This window comes from Seriola aureovittata, chromosome 21 (assembly GCF_021018895.1).
Source record: "Seriola aureovittata isolate HTS-2021-v1 ecotype China chromosome 21, ASM2101889v1, whole genome shotgun sequence".
In the NCBI taxonomy this organism is placed as follows: domain Eukaryota; kingdom Metazoa; phylum Chordata; class Actinopteri; order Carangiformes; family Carangidae; genus Seriola; species Seriola aureovittata.
In genome coordinates, this window is record NC_079384.1 from 4945071 (window position 1) to 4968675 (window position 23605).

The 23605-nt window shown below is 32.3% G+C and overlaps 4 non-coding genes across 4 annotated transcripts; all 4 read right to left on the minus strand.

Moving 5' to 3' along the window:
* Positions 1–19883: 19883 nt before the first annotated feature.
* Positions 19884–19957, minus strand: trnai-aau (transfer RNA isoleucine (anticodon AAU)). The gene has a single exon. It is a non-coding gene; the product is annotated as a tRNA-Ile (tRNA).
* A 311-nt stretch (positions 19958–20268) lies between these two features.
* On the minus strand, positions 20269–20341 carry trnar-ucg (transfer RNA arginine (anticodon UCG)). The gene has a single exon. It is a non-coding gene; the product is annotated as a tRNA-Arg (tRNA).
* Positions 20342–20646: 305 nt separating this feature from the next.
* Positions 20647–20720, minus strand: trnai-aau (transfer RNA isoleucine (anticodon AAU)). Its single transcript has one exon. It is a non-coding gene; the product is annotated as a tRNA-Ile (tRNA).
* Positions 20721–21034: 314 nt separating this feature from the next.
* On the minus strand, positions 21035–21107 carry trnar-ucg (transfer RNA arginine (anticodon UCG)). Its single transcript has one exon. It is a non-coding gene; the product is annotated as a tRNA-Arg (tRNA).
* Positions 21108–23605: the final 2498 nt, after the last annotated feature.

Below are 23605 nucleotides of genomic sequence, written 5' to 3' on the forward strand. Positions count from 1 at the left end.
TTATGCCTTACTATACTATGATGTTTTTTTGACTTTTTATGCCTTGCTATACTATGCTGTTTTTATGCCTTACTATACTATGATGTTTTTATAACTTTTTATGCCTTGCTATACTATGACGTTTTTTTGACTTTTTATGCCTTGCTATACTATGATGTTTTTTTGACTTTTTATGCCTTGCTATACTATGATGTTTTTTTGACTTTTTATGCCTTAGTATACTATGATGTTTTTTTTTACTTTTTATGCCTTAATATACTATGCCGTTTTTATGCCTTACTATACTATGTCGGTTTAATGACTTTTTATGCCTTGCTATACTATGCTGTTTTTATGCCTTACTATACTATGACGGTTTTATAACTTTTTATGCCTTGCTATACTATGACGTTTTTTTGACTTTTTATGCCTTACTATACTATGACGTTTTTATGCCTTAGTATACAATGATGTTTTTTTTTACTTTTTTTGCCTTAATATACTATGCCGTTTTTATGCCTTACTATACTATGTCGGTTTAATGACTTTTTATGCCTTGCTATACTATGCTGTTTTTATGCCTTACTATACTATGACGTTTTTATAACTTTTTATGCCTTGCTATACTATGACGTTTTTTTGACTTTTTATGCCTTGCTATACTATGATTTTTTTTGACTTTTTATGCCTTGCTATACTATGCTGTTTTTTTGACTTTTTATGCCTTAATATACTATGCCGTTTTTATGCCTTACTATACTATGATGTTTTTTTGACTTTTTATGCCTTGCTATACTATGCTGTTTTTTTGACTTTTTATGCCTTGCTATACTATGATGTTTTTTTGACTTTTTATGCCTCACTATACTATGCCGTTTTTATGCCTTAATATACTATGACGTTTATATGCCTTGCTATACTATGACGTTTTTATAACTTTTTATGCCTCACTATACTATGACGTTTTTTTTTACTTTTTATGCCTTACTATACTATGACGTTTTTTTGACTTTTTATGCCTTACTATACTATGACGTTTTTATGCCTCAGTATACTATGATGTTTTTTTTTACTTTTTATGCCTTACTATACTATGTCGGTTTAATGACTTTTTATGCCTTGCTATACTATGCTGTTTTTATGCCTTACTATACTATGACGTTTTTATAACTGTTTATGCCTTGCTATACTATGACGTTTTTTTGACTGTTTATGCCTTGCTATACTATGACGTTTTTTTGACTTTTTATGCCTTGCTATACTATGATGTTTTTTTGACTTTTTATGCCTTGCTATACTATGCTGTTTTTTTGACTTTTTATGCCTTAATATACTATGCCGTTTTTATGCCTTACTATACTATGATGTTTTTTTGACTTTTTATGCCTTGCTATACTATGCTGTTTTTTTGACTTTTTATGCCTTGCTATACTATGATGTTTTTTTGACTTTTTATGCCTCACTATACTATGTCGTTTTTATGCCTTAATATACTATGATGTTTATATGCCTTAGTATACTATGACGTTTTTATAACTTTTTATGCCTCACTATACTATGACGTTTTTTTTTACTTTTTATGCCTTACTATACTATGACGTTTTTTTGACTTTTTATGCCTTACTATACTATGACGGTTTTATAACTTTTTATGCCTTAATATACTATGCCGTTTTTATGCCTTACTATACTATGATGTTTTTTTGACATTTTATGCCTTGCTATACTATGACGTTTTTTTGACTTTTTATGCCTTGCTATACTATGATGTTTTTTTGACTTTTTATGCCTTGCTATACTATGCTGTTTTTTTGACTTTTTATGCCTTGCTATACTATGATGTTTTTTTGACTTTTTATTCCTTGCTATACTATGCTGTTTTTATGCCTTACTATACTATGACGGTTTTATAACTTTTTATGCCTTGCTATACTATGACGTTTTTTTGACTTTTTATGCCTTGCTATACTATGATGTTTTTTTGACTTTTTATGCCTTGCTATACTATGCTGTTTTTATGCCTTACTATACTATGACGTTTTTATGCCTTAGTATACTATGATGTTTTTTTTACTTTTTATGCCTTAATATACTATGCCGTTTTTATGCCTTACTATACTATGATGTTTTTTTGACTTTTTATGCCTTGCTATACTATGCTGTTTTTATGCCTTACTATACTATGACGGTTTTATAACTTTTTATGCCTTGCTATACTATGACGTTTTTTTGACTTTTTATGCCTTGCTATACTATGACGTTTTTATGCCTTAGTATACTATGATGTTTTTTTTACTTTTTATGCCTTACTATACTATGTCGGTTTAATGACTTTTTATGCCTTGCTATACTATGCTGTTTTTATGCCTTACTATACTATGACGTTTTTATAACTGTTTATGCCTTGCTATACTATGACGTTTTTTTGACTGTTTATGCTTTGCTATACTATGACGTTTTTTTGACTTTTTATGCCTTGCTATACTATGATGTTTTTTTGACTTTTTATGCCTCACTATACTATGTCGTTTTTATGCCTTAATATACTATGATGTTTATATGCCTTAGTATACTATGACGTTTTTATAACTTTTTATGCCTCACTATACTATGACGTTTTTTTTTACTTTTTATGCCTTACTATACTATGACGTTTTTTTGACTTTTTATGCCTTACTATACTATGACGGTTTTATAACTTTTTATGCCTTAATATACTATGCCGTTTTTATGCCTTACTATAATATGATGTTTTTTTGACTTTTTATGCCTTGCTATACTATGACGTTTTTTTGACTTTTTATGCCTTGCTATACTATGATGTTTTTTTGACTTTTTATGCCTTGCTATACTATGCTGTTTTTTTGACTTTTTATGCCTTGCTATACTATGATGTTTTTTTGACTTTTTATGCCTTGCTATACTATGATGTTTTTTTGACTTTTTATGCCTTGCTATACTATGCTGTTTTTATGCCTTACTATACTATGACGTTTTTATGCCTTAGTATACTATGATGTTTTTTTTACTTTTTATGCCTTAATATACTATGCCGTTTTTATGCTTTACTATACTATGATGTTTTTTTGACTTTTTATGCCTTGCTATACTATGCTGTTTTTATGCCTTACTATACTATGACGGTTTTATAACTTTTTATGCCTTGCTATACTATGACGTTTTTTTTGACTTTTTATGCCTTACTATACTATGACGTTTTTATGCCTTAGTATACTATGATGTTTTTTTTTACTTTTTATGCCTTACTATACTATGTCGGTTTAATGACTTTTTATGCCTTGCTATACTATGCTGTTTTTATGCCTTACTATACTATGACGTTTTTATAACTGTTTATGCCTTGCTATACTATGACGTTTTTTTGACTTTTTATGCCTTGCTATACTATGACGTTTTTTTGACTTTTTATGCCTTGCTATACTATGATGTTTTTTTGACTTTTTATGCCTTGCTATACTATGCTGTTTTTTTGACTTTTTATGCCTTAATATACTATGCCGTCTTTATGCCTTACTATAATATGATGTTTTTTTGACTTTTTATGCCTTGCTATACTATGCTGTTTTTTTGACTTTTTATGCCTTGCTATACTATGATGTTTTTTTGACTTTTTATGCCTCACTATACTATGTCGTTTTTATGCCTTAATATACTATGACGTTTATATGCCTTAGTATACTATGACGTTTTTATAACTTTTTATGCCTCACTATACTATGATGTTTTTTTTTACTTTTTATGCCTTACTATACTATGACGTTTTTTTGACTTTTTATGCCTTACTATACTATGACGTTTTTATGCCTTACCATACTATGACGTTTTTATAACTTTTTATGCCTTGCTACACTATGACGTTTTTTTGACTTTTTATGCCTTGCTATACTATGCTGTTTTTTTGACTTTTTATGCTTGCTATACTATGATGTTTTTTTGACTTTTTATGCCTTGCTATACTATGCTGTTTTTATGCCTTACTATACTATGACGGTTTTATAACTTTTTATGCCTTGCTATACTATGACGTTTTTTTGACTTTTTATGCCTTGCTATACTATGATGTTTTTTTGACTTTTTATGCCTTGCTATACTATGCTGTTTTTATGCCTTACTATACTATGACGTTTTTATGCCTTAGTATACTATGATGTTTTTTTTACTTTTTATGCCTTAATATACTATGCCGTTTTTATGCCTTACTATACTATGATGTTTTTTTGACTTTTTATGCTTGCTATACTATGCTGTTTTTATGCCTTACTATACTATGACGGTTTTATAACTTTTCATGCCTTGCTATACTATGACGTTTTTTTGACTTTTTATGCCTTACTATACTATGACGTTTTTATGCCTTAGTATACTATGATGTTTTTTTTTACTTTTTATGCCTTACTATACTATGTCGGTTTAATGACTTTTTATGCCTTGCTATACTATGCTGTTTTTATGCCTTACTATACTATGACGTTTTTATAACTGTTTATGCCTTGCTATACTATGACGTTTTTTTGACTTTTTATGCCTTACTATACTATGACGTTTTTATGCCTTACTATACTATGTCGGTTTAATGACTTTTTATGACTTACTATACTATGACGTTTTTTTGACTTTTTATGCCTTGCTATACTATGATGTTTTTTTGACTTTTTATGCCTTGCTATACTATGCTGTTTTTATGCCTTACTATACTATGACGGTTTTTGACTTTTTATGCCTTGCTATACTATGACGTTTTTTTGACTTTTTATGCCTTGCTATACTATGATGTTTTTTTGACTTTTTATGCCTTGCTATACTATGACGTTTTTATGCCTTACTATACTATGACGGTTTTATAACTTTTTATGCCTTGCTACACTATGACGTTTTTTTGACTTTTTATGCCTTGCTATACTATGCTGTTTTTTTGACTTTTTATGCCTTGCTATACTATGCTGTTTTTTTGACTTTTTATGCCTTGCTATACTATGATGTTTTTTTGACTTTTTATGCCTTGCTATACTATGCTGTTTTTATGCCTTACTATACTATGACGGTTTTATAACTTTTTATGCCTTGCTATACTATGACGTTTTTTTGACTTTTTATGCCTTGCTATACTATGATGTTTTTTTGACTTTTTATGCCTTGCTATACTATGCTGTTTTTATGCCTTACTATACTATGACGTTTTTATGCCTTAGTATACTATGATGTTTTTTTTACTTTTTATGCCTTAATATACTATGCCGTTTTTATGCCTTACTATACTATGATGTTTTTTTGACTTTTTATGCCTTGCTATACTATGCTGTTTTTATGCCTTACTATACTATGACGGTTTTATAACTTTTTATGCCTTGCTATACTATGACGTTTTTTTGACTTTTTATGCCTTACTATACTATGACGTTTTTATGCCTTAGTATACTATGATGTTTTTTTTACTTTTTATGCCTTACTATACTATGTCGGTTTAATGACTTTTTATGCCTTGCTATACTATGCTGTTTTTATGCCTTACTATACTATGACGTTTTTATAACTGTTTATGCCTTGCTATACTATGACGTTTTTTTGACTGTTTATGCCTTGCTATACTATGACGTTTTTTTGACTTTTTATGCCTTGCTATACTATGATGTTTTTTTGACTTTTTATGCCTTGCTATACTATGCTGTTTTTTTGACTTTTTATGCCTTAATATACTATGCCGTTTTTATGCCTTACTATACTATGATGTTTTTTTGACTTTTTATGCCTTGCTATACTATGCTGTTTTTATGCCTTACTATACTATGATGTTTTTATAACTTTTTATGCCTTGCTATACTATGACGTTTTTTTTGACTTTTTATGCCTTGCTATACTATGATGTTTTTTTGACTTTTTATGCCTTGCTATACTATGATGTTTTTTTGACTTTTTATACCTTAGTATACTATGATGTTTTTTTTACTTTTTATGCCTTAATATACTATGCCGTTTTTATGCCTTACTATACTATGTCGGTTTAATGACTTTTTATGCCTTGCTATACTATGCTGTTTTTATGCCTTACTATACTATGATGGTTTTATAACTTTTTATGCCTTGCTATACTATGACGTTTTTTTGACTTTTTATGCCTTACTATACTATGACGTTTTTATGCCTTAGTATACTATGATGTTTTTTTTACTTTTTATGCCTTAATATACTATGCCGTTTTTATGCCTTACTATACTATGTCGGTTTAATGACTTTTTATGCCTTGCTATACTATGCTGTTTTTATGCCTTACTATACTATGACGTTTTTATAACTGTTTATGCCTTGCTATACTATGACGTTTTTTTGACTTTTTATGCCTTGCTATACTATGATTTTTTTTGACTTTTTATGCCTTGCTATACTATGCTGTTTTTTTGACTTTTTATGCCTTAATATACTATGCCGTTTTTATGCCTTACTATACTATGATGTTTTTTTGACTTTTTATGCCTTGCTATACTATGCTGTTTTTTTGACTTTTTATGCCTTGCTATACTATGATGTTTTTTTGACTTTTTATGCCTCACTATACTATGCCGTTTTTATGCCTTAATATACTATGACGTTTATATGCCTTGCTATACTATGACGTTTTTATAACTTTTTATGCCTCACTATACTATGACGTTTTTTTTTACTTTTTATGCCTTACTATACTATGACGTTTTTTTGACTTTTTATGCCTTACTATACTATGACGTTTTTATGCCTTAGTATACTATGATGTTTTTTTTTACTTTTTATGCCTTACTATACTATGTCGGTTTAATGACTTTTTATGCCTTGCTATACTATGCTGTTTTTATGCCTTACTATACTATGACGTTTTTATAACTGTTTATGCCTTGCTATACTATGACGTTTTTTTGACTGTTTATGCCTTGCTATACTATGACGTTTTTTTGACTTTTTATGCCTTGCTATACTATGATGTTTTTTTGACTTTTTATGCCTTGCTATACTATGCTGTTTTTTTGACTTTTTATGCCTTAATATACTATGCCGTTTTTATGCCTTACTATACTATGATGTTTTTTTGACTTTTTATGCCTTGCTATACTATGCTGTTTTTTTGACTTTTTATGCCTTGCTATACTATGATGTTTTTTTGACTTTTTATGCCTCACTATACTATGTCGTTTTTATGCCTTAATATACTATGATGTTTATATGCCTTAGTATACTATGACGTTTTTATAACTTTTTATGCCTCACTATACTATGACGTTTTTTTTTACTTTTTATGCCTTACTATACTATGACGTTTTTTTGACTTTTTATGCCTTACTATACTATGACGGTTTTATAACTTTTTATGCCTTAATATACTATGCCGTTTTTATGCCTTACTATACTATGATGTTTTTTTGACTTTTTATGCCTTGCTATACTATGACGTTTTTTTGACTTTTTATGCCTTGCTATACTATGATGTTTTTTTGACTTTTTATGCCTTGCTATACTATGCTGTTTTTTTGACTTTTTATGCCTTGCTATACTATGATGTTTTTTTGACTTTTTATGCCTTGCTATACTATGCTGTTTTTATGCCTTACTATACTATGACGGTTTTATAACTTTTTATGCCTTGCTATACTATGACGTTTTTTTGACTTTTTATGCCTTGCTATACTATGATGTTTTTTTGACTTTTTATGCCTTGCTATACTATGCTGTTTTTATGCCTTACTATACTATGACGTTTTTATGCCTTAGTATACTATGATGTTTTTTTTTACTTTTTATGCCTTAATATACTATGCCGTTTTTATGCCTTACTATACTATGATGTTTTTTTGACTTTTTATGCCTTGCTATACTATGCTGTTTTTATGCCTTACTATACTATGACGGTTTTATAACTTTTTATGCCTTGCTATACTATGACGTTTTTTTGACTTTTTATGCCTTGCTATACTATGACGTTTTTATGCCTTAGTATACTATGATGTTTTTTTTTACTTTTTATGCCTTACTATACTATGTCGGTTTAATGACTTTTTATGCCTTGCTATACTATGCTGTTTTTATGCCTTACTATACTATGACGTTTTTATAACTGTTTATGCCTTGCTATACTATGACGTTTTTTTGACTTTTTATGCTTTGCTATACTATGACGTTTTTTTGACTTTTTATGCCTTGCTATACTATGATGTTTTTTTGACTTTTTATGCCTTGCTATACTATGCTGTTTTTTTTTACTTTTTATGCCTTAATATACTATGCCGTTTTTATGCCTTACTATACTATGATGTTTTTTTGACTTTTTATGCCTTGCTATACTATGCTGTTTTTTTGACTTTTTATGCCTTGCTATACTATGATGTTTTTTTGACTTTTTATGCCTCACTATACTATGTCGTTTTTATGCCTTAATATACTATGACGTTTATATGCCTTAGTATACTATGACGTTTTTATAACTTTTTATGCCTCACTATACTATGACGTTTTTTTTTACTTTTTATGCCTTACTATACTATGACGTTTTTTTGACTTTTTATGCCTTACTATACTATGACGGTTTTATAACTTTTTATGCCTTAATATACTATGCCGTTTTTATGCCTTACTATACTATGATGTTTTTTTGACTTTTTATGCCTTGCTATACTATGACGTTTTTTTGACTTTTTATGCCTTGCTATACTATGATGTTTTTTTGACTTTTTATGCCTTGCTATACTATGCTGTTTTTTTGACTTTTTATGCCTTGCTATACTATGATGTTTTTTTGACTTTTTATGCCTTGCTATACTATGATGTTTTTTTGACTTTTTATGCCTTGCTATACTATGCTGTTTTTATGCCTTACTATACTATGACGTTTTTATGCCTTAGTATACTATGATGTTTTTTTTTACTTTTTATGCCTTAATATACTATGCCGTTTTTATGCTTTACTATACTATGATGTTTTTTTGACTTTTTATGCCTTGCTATACTATGCTGTTTTTATGCCTTACTATACTATGACGGTTTTATAACTTTTTATGCCTTGCTATACTATGACGTTTTTTTGACTTTTTATGCCTTACTATACTATGACGTTTTTATGCCTTAGTATACTATGATGTTTTTTTTTACTTTTTATGCCTTACTATACTATGTCGGTTTAATGACTTTTTATGCCTTGCTATACTATGCTGTTTTTATGCCTTACTATACTATGACGTTTTTATAACTGTTTATGCCTTGCTATACTATGACGTTTTTTTGACTTTTTATGCCTTACTATACTATGACATTTTTATGCCTCACTATACCATGTCGTTTTTATGCCTTACTATACTATGACGTTTTTTTGACTTTTGTTGCCTTATTATGCCATGCCGTTTTATGACTTTTTATGCCTCATTATACTATGTCGTTTTTATGCCTTACTATACTATGATGTTTTTATGCCTTTTTATTCTTGACTATACTATGACATTTTTATGCCTTACTATACTATGACGTTTTTATAATTTTTATGCTTTACTATACTATGACGTTTTTATGACGTTTTTATGCCTTACTATACTATGACATTTTTATGCCTTACTATACTATGATGTTTTTATAACTTTTTATGCCTTACTATACTATGATCTTTTTTTGACTTTTTATGCCTCACTATACTATGTCGTTTTTATGCCTTACTATACTATGACGTTTATATGCCTTAGTATACTATGACGTTTTTATGACTTTTTATGCCTCACTATACAATGTCATTTTTATGCCTTACTATACTATGACGTTTTTTTTTTACTTTTTATGCCTTACTATACTATGACCTTTTTTTGACTTTTTATGCCTCACTATACTATGTCGTTTTTATGCCTTACTATACTATGACGTTTTTATGACGTTTTTATGCCTTACTATACTATGACGGTTTTATAACTTTTTATGCCTTGCTACACTATGACGTTTTTTTGACTTTTTATGCCTTGCTATACTATGATGTTTTTTTGACTTTTTATGCCTTGCTATACTATGCTGTTTTTATGCCTTACTATACTATGACGGTTTTATAACTTTTTATGCCTTGCTATACTATGACGGTTTTATAACTTTTTATGCCTTGCTATACTATGACGTTTTTTTGACTTTTTATGCCTTACTATACTATGACGTTTTTATGCCTTAGTATACTATGATGTTTTTTTTTACTTTTTATGCCTTACTATACTATGACGTTTTTATAACTTTTTATGCCTTGCTATACTATGATGTTTTTTTGACTTTTTATGCCTTGCTATACTATGCTGTTTTTAATGCCTTACTATACTATGACGTTTTTATAACTTTTTATGCCTTGCTATACTATGATGTTTTTTTGACTTTTTATGCCTTACTATACTTTGACGTTTTTATGCCTTAGTATACTATGATGTTTTTTTTTACTTTTTATGCCTTAATATACTATGCTGTTTTTATGCCTTACTATACTATGTCGGTTTAATGACTTTTTATGACTTACTATACTATGACGTTTTTTTGACTTTTTATGCCTCACTATACTATGATGTTTTTTTGACTTTTTATGCCTTACTATACTATGACATCTTTATGCCTTAGTATACTATGATGTTTTTATGCCTTACAATATTATGTTGTTTTTATGACCTTTTTTGCCTTACTATACTATGATGTTTTTATGACATTTTTTCCTTACTATACTATGATGTTTTAATGCCTTTTTATGCCATAGTATACTATGTTGTTTTCATAACTTTTAATGCCTTACTATACTATGATTGTTTTTTTAACTTTTTATGTCTCACAATACTATGTCGTTTTCATGACTTTTTATGACTTACTATTCTATGTCATTTATATGCCTTATTATACTATGTCGTTTTTATGACATTTCTTATGCGTTTGTATACTATGAGGTATTTGACATTTTTAATGCCTTACTATATGATGACATTTTAATAAAGAGACACTAATAAGAACAAGAGAGTATGAGAATTAAAGGAAAATGAAATTTATTGTGAACACAAGGAATATACTTTGGTGCTTTGACCCTGACAGGAAGTAGATCACTATGGACACGATCCATAGTTTTAAGGTCCTTTCCATAAGAGGAATATTCCCCCGGAGTCTAGACACTGGTGGTGGTGATGAGGAATGGAGCTCAGGAATGGGAACGTCTTCATGAGGGAACTTCTGATTGGATGGTTTGATTGGAAATGGTCTGGTGTCCATCGTCGAGAATCTAGAAGGGGTGGAGGAGGGCCACATAGTCTTCGAGGTGCTGAAATGACAGCTGAATAACAACAGAGAGAAAGACAATTTTTTAAGTTTGACAGCTTATATTTGAATGGCTGAATGCAACCGTGTAAGGTTGTGGTTGAGTGAAAAATGTAAATGAGTGAATGGAGCTTATAAATAGCGGGAAATGTTCATTGTGACTTAGAAGGTATGTGCAAGGAGATACTATGACCTTTTTATGCCTTTTTATGCTTTACTATACTATGATGTTTTTATGCATTACTATACTATGACTTTTTTATAACTTTTTTTGCCTTACTATACTATGTTTTTTTTAGTTTTTATGCCTTACTATACTATGACGTTTTTATGCCTTACTATACTATGTCGGTTTTATGACTTTTTATGACTTACTATACTATGATGTTTTTTTGACTTTTTATGCCTTGCTATACTATGCTGTTTTTATGCCTTACTATACTATGACGTTTTTATGCCTTACTATACTATGACGTTTTTATAACTTTTTATGCTTTGCTATACTATGCTGTTTTTATGCCTTACTATACTATGACTTTTTTTTTTCTTTTTGTGCCTTGCTTTACTATGACGTTTTTGTGACTTTTTATGCCTCACTATACTATGTCGTTTTTATGCCTTACTATACTATGACGTTTTTTTTTTTACTTTTTATGCCTTACTATACTATGACGTTTTTTTTTACTTTTTATGCCTTACTATACTATGACCTTTTTTTGACTTTTTATGCCTCACTATACTATGTCGTTTTTATGCCTTACTATACTATGACGTTTTTATGACATTTTTATGCCTTACTATACTATGACGTTTTTATCACTTTTTATGCCTTATTATACTATGATCTTTTTTTTACTTTTTATCCCTGACTATACTATGTCGTTTTTTGCCTTACTATACTATGACGTTTTTTTTAACTTTTTATACCTTACTATACTATGACGTTTTTATGACGTTTTTATGCCTTACTATACTATGACATTTTTATGCCTTACTATACTATGATGTTTTTATAACTTTTTATGCCTTACTATACTATGATCTTTTTTTGACTTTTTATGCCTCACTATACTATGTCGTTTTTATGCCTTACTATACTATGACGTTTATATGCCTTAGTATACTATGACGTATTTTTTTTACTTTTTATCCCTTAGTATACTATGACGTTTTTTTGACTTTTTATGCCTCACTATACTATGTCGTTTTTATGCCTTACTATACTATGACTTTTTTATGACTTTTTATGCCTCACTATACCATGTCGTTTTTATGCCTTACTATACTATGACTTTTTTTTTTCTTTTTATGCCTTACTATACTATGAGTTTTTATGACGTTTTTATGCCTTACTATACTATGACGTTTTTTTGACTTTTTATGCCTCACTGTACTATGATGTTTTTTTGACTTTTTATGCCTTACTATACTATGACGTTTTTTTGACTTTTTATGCCTTACTGTACTATGACGTTTTTATGCCTTACTATACTATGACGTTTTTTTTTACTTTTTATACCTTACTATACTATGAGGTTTTTATGACGTTTTTAGGCCTTACTATACTATGACGTTTTTATGCCTTTTTATGCTTGACTATACTATGACATTTTTATGCCTCACTATACCATGTCGTTTTTATGCCTTACTATACTATGACGTTTTTTTGACTTTTGTTGCCTTATTATGCCATGCCGTTTTATGACTTTTTATGCCTCATTATACTATGTCGTTTTTATGCCTTACTATACTATGATGTTTTTATGCCTTTTTATTCTTGACTATACTATGACATTTTTATGCCTTACTATACTATGACGTTTTTATAATTTTTATGCTTTACTATACTATGACGTTTTTATGCCTTACTATACTATGACATTTTTATGCCTTACTATACTATGATGTTTTTATAACTTTTTATGCCTTACTATACTATGATCTTTTTTTGACTTTTTATGCCTCACTATACTATGTCGTTTTTATGCCTTACTATACTATGACGTTTATATGCCTTAGTATACTATGACGTTTTTATGACTTTTTATGCCTCACTATACAATGTCATTTTTATGCCTTACTATACTATGACGTTTTTTTTTACTTTTTATGCCTTACTATACTATGACCTTTTTTTGACTTTTTATGCCTCACTATACTATGTCGTTTTTATGCCTTACTATACTATGACGTTTTTATGACGTTTTTATGCCTTACTATACTATGACATTTTTATGCCTTACTATACTATGACGTTTTTATCACTTTTTATGCCTTATTATACTATGATCTTTTTTTTACTTTTTATCCCTCACTATACTATGTCGTTTTTTGCCTTACTATACTATGACGTTTTTTTTAACTTTTTATACCTTACTATACTATGACGTTTTTATGACGTTTTTATGCCTTACTATACTATGACATTTTTATGCCTAACTATACTATGACGTTTTTATGCCTTAGTATACTATGACGTTTTTTTTTTACTTTTTATGCCTTACTATACTATGACGTTTTTTTGACTTTTTTTGCCTTACTATACTATGACGTTTTTATGCCTTACTATACTATGACGTTTTTATAACTTTTTATGCCTTAGTATACTATGACGGTTTTTTTTTTACCTTTTATGCCTTGCTATACTATGACATTTTTTTGACTTTTTTTGCCTTACTATACTATGATGTTTTTATGCCTTACTATACTATGACATTTTTATAAATTTTTATGCCTTACTACACTATGACGTTTATATGCCTTAGTATCCTATGACGTTTTTTTTTTACTTTTTATGCCTTAGTATACTATGACGTTTTTTTGACTTTTTATGCCTCACTATACTATGTTGTTTTTATGCCTTACTATACTATGACCTTTTTTTGACTTTTTATGCCTTACTATACTATGACGTTTTTATAACTTTTTATGCCTTACTATACTATGACAATTTCATGCCTTACTACACTATGACGTTTTTATGACTTTTTATGCCTCACTATACAATGTCATTTTTATGCCTTACTATACTATGACGTTTTTATGCCTTACTATACTATGACGTTTTTTTTTTTACTTTTTATGCCTTACTATACTATGACGTTTTTTTTTACTTTTTATGCCTTACTATACTATGATGTTTTTATGCCTTACTGTACTATGACGTTTTTTTGACATTTTATGCCTCATTATACCATGTCGTTTTTATGCCTTAGTATACTATGATGTTTTTTTTACTTTTTATGCCTTAATATACTATGCCGTTTTTATGCCTCACTATACTATGACGTTTTTTTTACTTTTTATGCCTTATTATGCCATGCCGTTTTATGACTTTTTATGCCTCATTATACTATGTCGTTTTTATGCCTTTTTATGCTTGACTATACTATGACATTTTTATGCCTTACTATACTATGACGTTTTTATAATTTTTATGCCTTACTATACTATGACCTTTTTTTTACTTTTTATGCCTCAATATACTATGTCGTTTTTATGCCTTACTATACTATGACGTTTTTATGACGTTTTTATGCCTTACTATACTATGACATTTTTATAACTTTTTATGCCTTACTATATACTATGACGTTTATATGCCTTAGTATACTATGACGTTTTTTTTTACTTTTTATGCCTTACTATACTATGACGTTTTTTTGACTTTTTTTGCTTTACTATACTATGACGTTTTTATGCCTTACTATACTATGACGTTTTTATAACTTTTTATGCCTTAGTATACTATGACGGTTTTTTTTTTACCTTTTATGCCTTACTATACTATGACATTTTTTTCACTTTTTTTGCCTTACTATACTATGACGTTTTTATGCCTTACTATACTATGACATTTTTATAACTTTTTATGCCTTACTATACTATGACGTTTATATGCCTTAGTATACTATGACGTTTTTTTTTACTTTTTATGTCTTACTATACTATAACGTTTTTATGACGTTTTTATGCCTTATTATACTATGACATTTTTATGCCTTACTATACTATGACGTTTTTATAACTTTTTATGCCTTATTATAATATGATCTTTTTTTTACTTTTTATGCCTCACTATACTATGTCGTTTTTTGCCTTACTATACTATGACGTTTTTTTTAACTTTTTATACCTTACTATACTATGACGTTTTTATGACGTTTTTATGCCTTACTATACTATGACATTTTTATGCCTCACTATACTATGACGTTTTTATGCCTTAGTATACTATGACGTTTTTTTTTTACTTTTTATGCCTTACTATACTATGACGTTTTTTTGACTTTTTATGCCTTACTATACTATAACGTTTATATGCCTTAGTATACTATGACGTTTTTTTTTACTTTTTATGCCTTACTATACTATGACGTTTTTATGCCTTAGTATACTATGACGTTTTTTTTTTACTTTTTATGCCTTACTATACTATGACGTTTTTTTGACTTTTTATGCCTTACTATACTATAACGTTTATATGCCTTAGTATACTATGACGTTTTTTTTTACTTTTTATGCCTTACCATACTATGACGTTTTTATGCCTTAGTATACTATGACGTTTTTTTTTACTTTTTATGCCTCACTATACTATGCCTTTTTCTCGCCTTACTATACTATGACGTTTTTATGACTTTTTATGCCTCACTATACAATGTCATTTTTATGCCTTACTATACTATGACGTTTTTATGCCTTACTATACTATGACTTTTTTTGACTTTTTATGCCTTCCTCTACTATGATGTTTTTATGCCTTATTATACTATGACGTTTTTTTGACTTCTCATGCCTTACTATACTATGCTGTTTTTATGCCTTACTATACTATGACATTTTTTTGACTTTTGTTGCCTTATTATGCCATGCCGTTTTATGACTTTTTATGCCTCATTATACTGTCGTTTTTACGCCTTACTATACTATGACGTTTTTATGCCTTACTATACTATGGCGTTTTTATAACTTTTTATGCCTTACTATACTATTACCATTTTTTGACTTTTTATGCCTCACTATACTATGTCGTTTTTATGCCTTACTATACTATGACGTTCATATGCCTTAGTATACTATGACGTATTTTTTTACTTTTTATGCCTTACTATACTATGACGTTTTTATGCCTTAGTATACTATGACGTTTTTTTTAACTTTTTATGCCTCACTATACTATACCTTTTTCACGCCTTACTATACTATGACGTTTTTATGACTTTTTATGCCTCACTATACAATGTCATTTTTATGCCTTACTATACTATGACGTTCATATGCCTTAGTATACTATGACGTATTTTTTTACTTTTTATGCCTTACTATACTATGACGTTTTTATGCCTTAGTATACTATGACGTTTTTTTTAACTTTTTATGCCTCACTATACTATACCTTTTTCACGCCTTACTATACTATGACGTTTTTATGACTTTTTATGCCTCACTATACAATGTCATTTTTATGCCTTACTATACTATGACGTTTTTATGCCTTACTATACTATGACGTTTTTTTTTTACTTATCATGCCTTACTATACTATGACGTTTTTTTTAACTTTTTATGCCTTACTATACTATGATGGTTTTATGCCTTACTATACTATGATGTTTTTTTGACTTTTCATGCCTGACTATACTATGACATTTTTATGCCTAACTATACTATGACGTTTTTATAATTTTTATGCCTTACTATACTATGACCTTTTTTTGACTTTTTATGCCTCACTATACTATGTCGTTTTTATGCCTTACTATACTATGACGTTTTTATGACGTTTTTATGCCTTACTATACTATGACGTTTTTATGACGTTTTTATGCCTTAGTATACTATGACGTTTTTTTTTTACTTTTTATGCCTTACTATTCTATGACGTTTTTTTTTTACTTTTTATGCATTACTATACTATGTTGTTCTTATGCCTTACTATACTATGACGTTTTTTTTTTACTTTTTATGCCTTACTATTCTATGTCGTTTTTATGACTTTTCATGCCTTACTATATACTATGTCGCCATTTTTATGCCGATGTTTTTAATATCTTACTATACTATGAAGGTTTGAGCATGTTTTTTCCACCTTACTATACTATGATGTTTTTATGACATTTTTTTATGTCTTACTATAGTATATTGTTTTTATGTCATTTTCTATGCTTTAACATAGCATGTTGTAATTTAGGATGGTCTTCATGCTTAACTAAACTATGACTTTTTAAATGACATTTTTTATGCCTAACTATAATATGTAATTTTTATGACATTTTTAAATACTTACTAAACTATGTCGTTTTAATGACATTTTTATACCCTAGTATACGATGATGTATTCATGACGTTTTTAATGCCTTACTATACTATAAGATTTTGAGTACGTTTTTTTATGCCTTATAAAACTATGAAGTTTTCTCTTTACTAGGATATGTTACATCTGTCCAATAGATTTTGTATTGTAGTCAGAGTTTAGTCTTTTTTTCTTTTCTCTTTGGTCAGTAATTAGTTTAATTATTTTGTACTACAATAATTTAGATCTACTACTGTACATTACATTGGAGTAAGGGCCAATGCATCTGTGTACTTTCTTTAAGGGCCTCCACGTAAACACAAAAACACACCCAAAGCAATTATTTTTATCCACAATTTAAACTAAGTTCCTCCTAAAAGTTCAAGCAAGCGAAAACGGGACATTTTGAATTTACCTTGGGGGTTTAGACTGAGTTGCAGTTTCCCTAGTGTGCAGCCACACACAAAGACTGAAACACATTAAAACTTTGAGAGATTAGCCACCCTAACCCCAGCGACAGTCACAGAGCAGCAAACCTATTTGGGCTCATTTGTCACTGTAGTTGCTCCCTAAAGGCCTCCACATTGTCCTCAAATGTGTTGGGGCCATGTAAAGTTTGAATTAGACCAGGCGCCCAACTGAAACCACTGGGGTAAAATTAGGCATGAGGGCCAGTTTTCTCTCACTGCCTCTTTTAGGGGATTAGATGGCATTTAAAGTTATTGGAAGGACAAATATGCATGATTAAAATGGCTGATTATTCTGCAAAATGGTGGTGTATTTTATTGGCCTCACCTAAAAGGGGGGGGGGGTGTTTGGGGGGTTGGGTGGCTAAGAGGGTTGTAGGGCTGTTCAGGGCTGCTCACTCAAGTTCCTGGGTGAGATTATAATGCCTTATTTAACACTCAATCTGTGGATAGCAGGCGGTGAACTGTTAGTGAACCTTTAGGGCCAGCATTAGAACAAAGTGTGTTAGGGTTAGCTGGCCATTTAGGTACTTTTTGTAGTTTTAGTGCTGTGTTTTCTTAGAGTAACCTCCAGGGCAGTAAAAGAAGGGGTCGTTTAAAGTGAAGTTAGCCAAGGTATCAAATGACACTCTAGGATTCCCAAATAAGATGGGGATACTTTCAGACTGAACCAGCCTCTATCAAGGTCAGTAGGTACTCCTTTGTAAAGATATTAGTCTTGACTGTTTTTCCCAAGATATGTTTCCATTCAAGTGTGATTAAAAGCAGAGGTGGGAATTGCTCCATGTTCCTGCTAGCCATCAAAAACAAGTGCTAAAGAAAAATACAGGAGCAGCAATGCCAGAGAGTCTTGTTGGTGGCCCTCAATAAAACAAACAGGCTAGGAAAACACTTCTGTTTACTAATTGGACCAGTAGCCGTGGTAACAGAGTGACATCATGTCATCGTTAACAGGTGCCTCATCCGGTTGGCTGTCCATGGGAAAGTTTTAATTACAGGTTCCCGATCACTCGTCTGCAATAGTGCAGGCCAGCGATTAGTTGCTAGTTAAGGGCTGTTGTCAATGTTTACGAGGTGTCAGAGGGACGGGAGGCAGGCCTGCTGTTACTCTACTGGGTCAAAGTCAGAGGTCAGAGAGAGGGAAAGAGAGAGCGGGGGTCTGACCAGAGTACAGGCCAATAAACTGGAGGAAATGATGCTGACCACTGTAATTGCTACCACAGTTTGCCTGTTTGTTACTTCATGTTTTCAGTTGTGTTTGTCTGGTAGTTGTCAGAATATCTCAAACTCTACTTGACAGGTTTCAGTGAAGTGTGGCGAAAGGTTAGCCAGGAAGCCAAGGAAGAAGTGAATAGTTTTCGGAATGGATAGCGCCTTCACGTTTCCTTGATCCAACATGTATCTCATCATACAGTAAGGCCACGCTTTTGCTAGAAGACCATTTCACAGGGATGTTAATGTCCGCCTATTGGTCTAGAGTGAAATATCTCACTTTATACAGAGATCCATGGTCTCACCGCCACCAGCAGGTCACAGTTTTCATTCAGTAATGTATCTCAACACCTATGGAAATAGACTGGCAAAAAAGTTTCTATAGAAATTTGTGGTGAGGTTGACATTTCAATTCAATGCAATTCAATTTTATTTGTACAGCACCAAATCATAAAATACATCATCATTATCATTTGTGGTTTTGAGTTAGAGAGAGGAAGATCATGGTTTTATTGGTAGCGTCAATCATGACAGCTTTCATTTTAACGGCTGTTTTAATTTAAAGAGGTCTGAAGTCTCTGTTGAGCATGATGGGTGTTTCTGTCTGACGCTTCAACAGCAAGAGCCTTAAGTGTTAATGATACTGGCCAGTATGGGGATCGAACCCATGACCTTGGCGTTATTAGCACCACGCTCTAACCAACTGAGCTAACCGGCCGGAGTTTTCACACAGTTTGCTCTAGACTGAAGCATAGACAGAACAAACCACACTTGCTCTATTTTGCATATTTAATTTGGTGATCACCTCCACCTTCTGTGGAGGGGAAATATCAAAACTGAAACAGAGCTTTCTTATTACGCAATAGGTAGTGGCATTCTCCAGTGTATTTATTTGTGTGGAGCAAACTCAGAAATATTTCCTCAAGCTTTGTAACAACACCCCAAACTTCAGCAAACTCCTTTCCAAACTAAAGCAGGAAAGGATTCCTTCAAAGACATTAGATACAGCAATGCATGAGGCGCAAGATCCAACCATGAAGGGACTCGAACCCTCAATCTTCTGATTCGAAGTCAGACGCCTTGTCCATTAGGCCACATGGTCACATGATTACCCTAGATAATTTCGATGGAGGTGTTCATCAGCTGTGGCCACCAGGTTGGTGTCTTTATAGAGCGCCACATAATGGAGAGCTACAATCTTCTGATTGACCACATTCACACATCATCTACTTTTAAAGGGCTTTTCCATCTCTTACTGTTCTGACCTTTACATTACGCTAACACCAAAAGTACAAGTTGGACAAAATAGAGAGAGAGAATGGAAAATCCAAAATATTTTTGGTAGCCTACCATCCATCATGACAGCAATGAAGTATTGACAGGCAGGGCCTTAAGTGTTAATGCTACTGGCCAGTATGGGGATCGAACCCATGACCTTGGCGTTATTAGCACCACGCTCTAACCAGCTGAGCTAACCGGCCTGACTGCTCACACAGTTTGCTCCACAATCAGCCGCACACAGAACAAACCACAGTGACTCTATTGTGCATGTTTAGTTTGGTGTGATCATCTCCACCTTCAGTGGAGGGGAATTGACAAAACTGAAACAGAGCTTTCTTATTAAGCGTTGTGGCACTCTCTAGTATGTTTGTGTGGGGAAGTATTCTCTCAAGCTTTACATCAATATCCAAACCTCAGCTGACTACTGCGGCTTTAAATGCCTTTCAGCAGGGAAGATGGTTCCCTGTGATTCCTTAAAACCCATTAGATAAAGCAACACATAGCATGCAACATCCAACCATGAAGGGACTTGAACCCTCAATCTTCTGATCCGAAGTCAGACGCCTTGTCCATTAGGCCACATGGTCACATGGCCACATGAACATGTACTGCATTTTCATGGAGCTATGTTTTGGATTGTTATGAATGTTTCATCAGCTGTGATCACCAGGGTGGTGTCTGTATAGAGCGCAAAATGATAGAGAGCTTGCTCAGCATATGAGAGGTAGGAACATTCTGCAGTACATTTGTTCCACTCCTCCAGACTGGTAAGTAAACAGCTGTTAATGCTAACGCTGGCTACGTAGCAATAGCAAAACTTACAGATAGTTCCTTTAACCTTTCACACTTGTCAGCTACTCGAAAAACATAGTTTCCGTCAACCAGTCAGCATGACTGCCTATCACTAAGCTTATTTTGTTACAGTTTATTTTATCCTACAGTAAAGAAAACACATAGTTTACATATCACACTTTGTTACTCAACAGTTTTATCCTCTTTAACACACCTCTCATCCACTTTCTCTCTTTACTATGTGCACAGTGCTGCTCCATACGGCCCACAATACCTGCCACAGACCTCCATGCAATGCTGTTAGAATTAAGGGTTTTCTGGAGACACATTTGTTTCCCTCACAGGATGGCTGTGGCACAGTATCAAAACAAGCAAATATAAAAGTATCTCACATTCATCATTGGGACAGATGTTTGTATCTCCTGTGTGTGGGTATGGAGGTGAGAGGGGACAGCAGGATCAGCCTAGATTCCACAACAACACTGAACAAGATGGAGTAGCTCAAGAGAGGGGAACGGCTCCTTTCTCTCTCAGAGGAGGTCCTATCTATCAGAGGCGGAGGGGGAGAGGCAGCATCTATCATGGCCAAACCCTGGCTCCCTGCTCTGCTTGCAGGGTAGTTAAAGACCCCCGCCTGGCTGACTTGCAACAAACCAATCAGCCGATGAAATACGGAGATGCTGTGACCAATAAAGAATACAGAGATGAATAATCTGTCACCACTTACTGTGTGTGTCTGACTAATCCCTGTTGCATCACTGTTATTCAGTCCGTATTTATTTGCAGTTTGAAGTTGTAGCTACAGAGGCCGAGGAGGCAGAGTTGCTTCAGAGGAAAGAATAATCTCTTGGGTTGAGGCCTCGAGCAATGTCCACAGAGATCCAACTGATCCAGAGAAATAATTTGTCTCAATAAATGCTCTGTCCTATAAACACGGTTACACTTAGGTCAACTGGTTGCTCTATAAGCCTGCTTTCCTTTTTTCTTTTTCTTTTTTTGCTGGGTCCATATGCAGTTTACATTGATAACTGGCAGATTTAACACTTGGTGGTATGTAACAACTGGGCCCGAACTTTAGACAGACGCTGACAAAATCAGTGCCAGCTGAAAAGACAACGGTCAGCTTTGCTTTCACAAATCTTTTTTAGCTACAGCTACATACCATGAACAATGTCTCTGGCTGCCTTTTCTAGCTGATCTGCTAATTGTGTTTGCTGGATGATTGGACCTATCACTGTTTGAATGAAAGGGCTAGCTGACAGTCAACTGGTTTGGGAGTCAAAACTTTGGTCAACTTTAACCTGTGAGGTTGTATGGTCTATAATTGATCTGCACAGTATGTCTTTATACCTGTGTCTTACGTGTCACATTTCCCGTGTCACATCATATTTTTTAAGTGCAGAGTGGCAGTGACAGTAAAAATGGCTGTGTCTTTATAGAAATGTTTCTAAAACTCCCGTCTGATATTTGTTCCAGGATGTTGGAAAATTGACATTTTTTTGCACGTCTCACATACAAAAGCTATAGGGGACGCAGACTGAGGTAAACAGACATGCATGCATCCAGATAGACAGGCTTTTTACAGACAGAAGCAGCTGAACGTTTGGCGTCTTGCTCGAGGACACTTCAGTAGGCTATATTACTTTTAGGGGATAAAACGGGCTGCTTGATTTCGGGGGAGGCAGTCATCATGAAGGGCCCTGTGCCATGCAAAATCAGCAAAGCATAATATGCTGAAAGGTTTTAAAGAGCCTCCGCGAGCAGCACACCAGTTTAAACCATCTATAGAGAACGGAGCATCCACTGGGATCTATTTGGCAAACGTGTCTGGCCACGAAGAGACTGAGCAGAAAGCATAGTTTCTCTGTGATTTCTTCTCTCTCTGTCTGCCTTTATTTCACTCTGCATCTCGGTTTACCTCTCGCTCTCTCTGCTGCAGTCTAGACAGAGAGAGGAACAGAGGAGGAAGAGATGCTAATGCCAAGTCATGTGCTGTAGAGAGTGTAGGTGACACACACACACACACACACACACACACACACACACACACACACACACACAGCTGGTGAGGGCTGGTCGAGCAGTTGAAACAAACAAAGGTGGATTATGACAATTAGTGGCCTGGTCTGAACCCAGAGCTCATTGGATAGAAGCAATTAATCAGAGCTCTCAGTGACACACACACACACACACACACACACACACACACACACACATACACACACGCAGCTAATGAACAGAGTAATATTCAAACATGTGGGAACCATTTCTCCGCCTACCTCCTGCTCTCATT